We start from the raw sequence: 6,440 nt of genomic DNA on the forward strand, positions 1-6,440 counted from the left end.
TATATATATATATATATATTTGTTTTGTTTTAAATGACTTGTTGAAGACTTTGAACAGTATGAAATTGATTGAGTGAGATAGCCAACGGTGCCACCCCCACTTGATTTCTAGGCTCTGTGTCCTTTGAGTGATGGGTTTTACTCACATTAAAAATAACATTAATAAAAATTTACTTAAAATGCACAAATTAATACATTAATACATCTGTTAGTATTTTATTATTTATTGAATTAAATTAAGAAAAATTAGAAAGCTAGTTATTTCATGGGTTGAAATTTTCTTTCTAATTAGAGTTATATGTATATTGAATTTAATAGTTAATAATTAATCAAAAAGAGATTTTGTGGTTGATTTTTGAAAATTCTAGATAAGTTATAATTAAATAGTAACATAGAAATTTTTCCAATTACTCAAATCATGGGGTCATTGATATCTGAAATGTGTTTTAAAAATTTTGTACTAAGTTTTCATTTTAAAAACATATTAAAAATATTAAATATGTGTCAAAATTAGAGCCGTCCAGGGGAATGGGACCATAAAAACCAAAAGGCATGGTGTATAATTACATCATAAACATGGTACTTCACCAATTTATTGGTCAAACTAATCACCATTACCACTACATTACTTTGCTTTTATAAAAACCATATTATAATTAGCCGACTCTTGATTACGTAAGATGTTCATTTTAAGGACCTAAAATTAAACTCTAAATCCCATGGGTTAAAAATTTAAAATTAAAATTTTATATAAGATATTTTTTTAAATAAAATAAAATAAATCATTAATACAATATAGCCAAATACAGAAAGAAAACTAGAATAACAAAACCCAGATGATATAAAAATCTAACTAAACCTATTTTTGAATTTAAAATTCGTTTTTCGCATGATGAAAGAGTGTTGGATACGTTTATATTAATATGATTTTTAGAGATTATAGATGTGATAATAATATTTAAATTAAAATGTATGGAAAACTTTAGCCATATTTCTTTATTAACAAAAGAGTGCCATGGTTATAAAGTATCATGTCCTTATTATCAAATTTAGTTGGTAATGTGTCATGAATGGACCAAACTTGACCCAATCTTAAACCCAATTGCTTTATGCTTCCAAAACTTGTTTATTAAATTAAGAAAGGTTTGTTTTATACATTAGATTTTGGATATCTTAAACCTTCACTCTTTACCAAATTTATAAACTTCTATTTATTCATCTTAATATATATAAATATCTATTACTTGAATAACACACTAAAATAAATAACAAATAAAAACTAAGCTCAAAAATAAATATATTTTTGAGCACTAAACCCAAGTCACCACTAATATTTAGTAAAGAATAATATAATTATGGAAAGAAAATTAGCACAATGAACCCAATATACATGTTAGATAAATCAATCAAATAGAGTTAGGTTTTATTATATTTTTATAGTTATTTTTATCAAATTTATGAGGCATGACTCCTTGTTGGAACTTAGTTTGAACAAGAAAGGGCAAATATGGAGACTGAACCAATGGACCACCAACACTTCACATGTTATGGATTTAATGAGTTGTTCAATGTATGTGTGGAATAAAACCAAGGGATCTCTTTTTCAATTTTTATTTATTATTATTATTATTATTATTATTATTATTTTTTAGTATTTGCTTTTATAGAAGGGAAATTAAAATTCTGAATTTAGGTTAATGTTGCCAATTAAGAAAAACTAAAAATATATAGGTAGAAGTATTATAATTTATTGTTTCTCAAATTCATATTATATAATATACAAACATTCATGCATCTTTATTTGTATGCCTCTAATCTCCATTTGCATGTTTTAATATGTTCCTTTTCACACATACACACATATATATACACATATGTATGGGTTAATTTTTTTTTCCATGGCACCAAACTATGGCCTTTTCTATTTTTAGAGTCTAAACTTAAATTTGAATTAAAATGGTTATCCAACTTCAATTTTGTTTTACCAAGTGATTATCTAAGAGATTTTGGTATTTTTTTTTTATAATGTAGATGCCGGAAATTATTTGTTAGGACATACATAACACACTGTCCGCCCAACTGGCAATTCTATCTTATTTGGTGACAAAAAATTTCTAACATCATATCATCAAATATAGATTGGATAAGATTGATCCCCCATTAAAATTAAATTAAAGTTAGGTAACCATTTTGATTTAAATTGAAGTTTGGACACCAAAATAAAAATTAAACATAGTTTAGTGCCCTATAAAAAAATTTACCCATATATATATATATATATCGTTTTAGTTTGACATTACATATGAAGAACCGAGTAAAATGGATAATTACAAACTTATTTTGAAAAATTAGAAATAATAAATAGCTGTATAAAAATAAAAATCCAAAGTAGAAAAAGAATAAAGAGATATTGGCAATGAATTCTTAACTTAACTGCATGGTTCTATTTTGCACAAAATGATAATATGGGGTTTTCATTGTTCCGAGTTCAAATGGTCTTTGGTGTAGGCTCAGGTTTACCATTCGAATCCCATGCTGCCAAGTGAGAGCTTTGGGTTGGATAATCAATCCCCGGCCTCACGCAAACCATGACATAACTCAAATAAATAAATAAACAAAAAGATGTTAAATAAAACACATTATTTTTTTTAAAAAAATTATGTTTGGTGGCAATATCACATCAAGTAGTTTATACAAACCAATGCAAAGCTAAGTCCATATCATAGAAAAAGAGATTTGTTGTGAATTAGGTTAAAATGGTTTAGTACTCCATTTTTATAATATTTTTGAACAAATGAAAGCATGCTAATGACATAAGCCTTCTTTGATAATAAGTTAAAGTTTTGAAGGGTTTATCAAATATAATTATTATTTTTCCAGACATACCTTTATGAAAATTCAAAATTGCAAAATTATCATCCTTGCTTAATTTGTAATTATTTATGCAAAACATTACTAACAAAAATAGTTCTAAATATATTTACTTGGGTGTGTGTGTGAATTTGGTTTTCAAGGGATAAAGAAATAATTGTAAATTTTGCAAGGGTAAATATATAATTACCCTTGCAAAATTTAGTAAATATATTTACTAAATTTTGTCATGTAAAAGTAAAGATAAATTTAGTATGGATGACCTTGTGCTACGGCTATTTTTAAATATTACCCTTTTCCAACATTTTTTTATGGTAAAAACCCTTCTTAGGAATATTACTGTTGTTTTTATTTTAAAATATTATTTATTTATTATAAAAGTTACCTTATTATCTTCAATTCCATTGGAAATGGTGGAGCAATATGATAAGTTTGACTATGTCATAATTAGGATCCAACCCTTTAAATCAAAATAATAAACTCTCCATAATAATCAAACAACCAATTGGTTCTAATTAATATTTAATAAATAATAATAAATATGACTAGATCTATGATAGCCATAGACTAAAGTAACATCTCATAAAACTCAATAAATTTCTCTATTCATGCAACTAATTAGAATGCACAAATAGATATAAGCAAGTGGTACATCATTCATGGATCGATGATTAGCTACTATTAACTTCAGAATTGAATTGTATGTTAACCATAATTCCTATCTCAATATAAATTTTTATTTTATTTTAGACAAAAGAATTCATATTAATATTATATATTACTTCAAAACTAAAAATAAATACCAAAAAAAATCACAAAATCATGTATAACTTTACTTGAAACAACTAACAAATAACTATCTAAACAATAAAAGAATCCTAGTGCATTTTTCTCTTAAGTGAACAACCGAATAAACATTCATAGTGAAAAATGATTGTAAAAGACATATTTTACTAATAAATCAATGGTTGTTTGACTTATTGATACCGAGTCCTTTACGTAAAATCTATGCAAGACGAGGGTAAAATGCTATTGAGCTTATAAATGCACACTCTATGTTTATACTCGTCTCTAACTTAAATTTTAAATAATAGTGCTTGTCATTTAATGTAAAAAAAAAAACACATTTTAGCAATAAATTATACTGACACATGCCAAACACTCAAATCTCTAGTTTGAAATGATTATTAAACAAACAAATCATGCTCCAAATAGACATCAACATGTTTTATTTGAAAAATTATCACCGTCCTATTGAGCTTTTCTTATTTTAATAATCTCATTTTAAAATCATTCTATATGAAGGTGCTTGAATGCCATTTATGAATTCTTGTCTCATGCATAACCAGTCCTCAAGTACCAACCATCAACATACATGTATGAATCAAAATAAATACAATATCTAAATGTTTCTCCAAAGTCATAATTAAGCACCGAAACCAATAAATATCTCAGGGAAAATTTCAATTCCAACTTATTTTTATTTTTATTTTATTTTATTTTATTTTGCTTGCATCTCTTTAGCTCTTAGAACCTATTTGTAGTTGATGTCTACTTAAGTTATTTCACCGACTTATTGTTTTCCTTCATTGACCACTAACTTGTTTTTATTCATCCATTGCTAATAAATTTTAATGCATCTACACTTCTCAAAAAATGGGGGAAAAAAAAATCTCTCACACCTTCTCATACACCATCACTGCCATCACATCATCTTTACCATCTCTTCACTTTCACCATGCGCAATTTTTAAATTTCACTCATTTTACCCTCTCTACTCACTCTCACCTCCTCAACCAAACCATAAAATATGAATATATATATATATATATATATATATAATTCTTTAAAAATATTAAATTATTATTTTAATTAATGATAATATATCTATTTAACCATTCCTGTCATAAAGAATTAGTATTTTATTTCCCAAAACAAAATCAGACCATTATATACACCAACACAAGACATCGTTATCCACATGTATCCACTATCATGATCAAGAATTAACTTAAATTTTTTTTTTTTAAATTCAGTTAATTATCAATTATGGAGGCATATATGTAAAGGAGGGGGTATATACACGACCACACACTTCTGTAAAGATATAGATATGCATACAAATTTCTCAAGATAGAATGGAATAATTAAAGGTAGCAAAAATTCCAAGTGAAATTTAGGAAAAAAAAATAATAAGTTGGAGGAAAATGACTAAAATGTATTGAATGACAAAAGCAACCTGACAACTACCGTGTAAAAGGACCAAAGGAACAAGCAACAATGTGGTTATTCATTTCAAGTTCCAAATCATAATAAGAGGAATCCAAATTGATCAACATCTCACCAGCCTAACAATTGGTACCACCGTTTTGGACACAGAAGATCAAAAGATGCTCATCTGTTTGTTTCATCAACAAGATGGTAAAGACACACAAGCCACACAATACTTGTACTCATTCTTCAACATGATATATATTGTGGTCCATATGAACTAAATTGGTGATAATTTCCCTTAAAAAAATATAAAAATTTTATTTAGTCATTTATCCAAAGAGATTACAATGGCCTCAGCCTGTCACAATTTAATTGTTGATTATTGCATGAAGTGGTGACAATTTTTGACATGACATCAATCACTTTATTATTATAAATAATGATAAATTAAACTTTATGTGAAAGTCAAAGCATAAATAATTAATGAATGAAGTATAAGTAATTGACATGCAAGATGAGATTGTTAATTTAAAAAATTAATAATAAAAAATAAAAGTAAAAACAATAAATTCTTGTTAGTTTTTCTTTACTGGTTAAATGACATATGAACAAATCATTTTTATTTGTCACAATGCCTTAACTATGATATCATGAAAATTTGGAAAATCAAACATTGAAAGATAATATTTGACTTGATCCAAAACCTGACTCGACGCACTACCAAACCCTTGTTTCTGAGACCATATTGATGCGTTAACGCCTTAACACCTCAACAACCACAAAGAATAATGCTCTAAAATAAAAAGGGGAGGGTACCAATATTCTTTCATATCTCCCATAATCCCACTCAAGACACATTCCATCCTTATGGTTTTATATATATATATATAATAATAATAATAATATTTAAATAATTTCATTGTTAGAAACTATGTTCTTGACAAGGCTAACAAAGAAACGTTTTGGAATAATTAAATGAAAAATCTCCCCTAACTCTACTTTCTAAACAAGCATTATCACTTACCTTCACAGAATCCTTGCATTTATAAATTAGGTAGTGCAATAAACACTCTTTTAGCACACTTTAGCTTTTTTCCTAATAGGAAAAAAGAAAACCTTTCTTTAAACAAAGGTATGACTAAAAATCACTCTTCCTCACTCCTTCCATCTCTCTGCCTATGTTTAGAAATGTTTCTATCTAAAGCTCACCAAAAATGCTGGCCCCCCACCACACATCCATAAAAAACCTCACACTTGGGCTGTTGCTAAATCCTAGCAATAGATACCCCTCTATATATGTATATCTCTCTATAATCGACACCTTTGCATCTCTCTCTCTCTACACGTGCATGGCA

This window comes from Dioscorea cayenensis, chromosome 8 (assembly GCF_009730915.1).
Source record: "Dioscorea cayenensis subsp. rotundata cultivar TDr96_F1 chromosome 8, TDr96_F1_v2_PseudoChromosome.rev07_lg8_w22 25.fasta, whole genome shotgun sequence".
NCBI classification, from domain to species: Eukaryota; Viridiplantae; Streptophyta; class Magnoliopsida; order Dioscoreales; family Dioscoreaceae; genus Dioscorea; species Dioscorea cayenensis.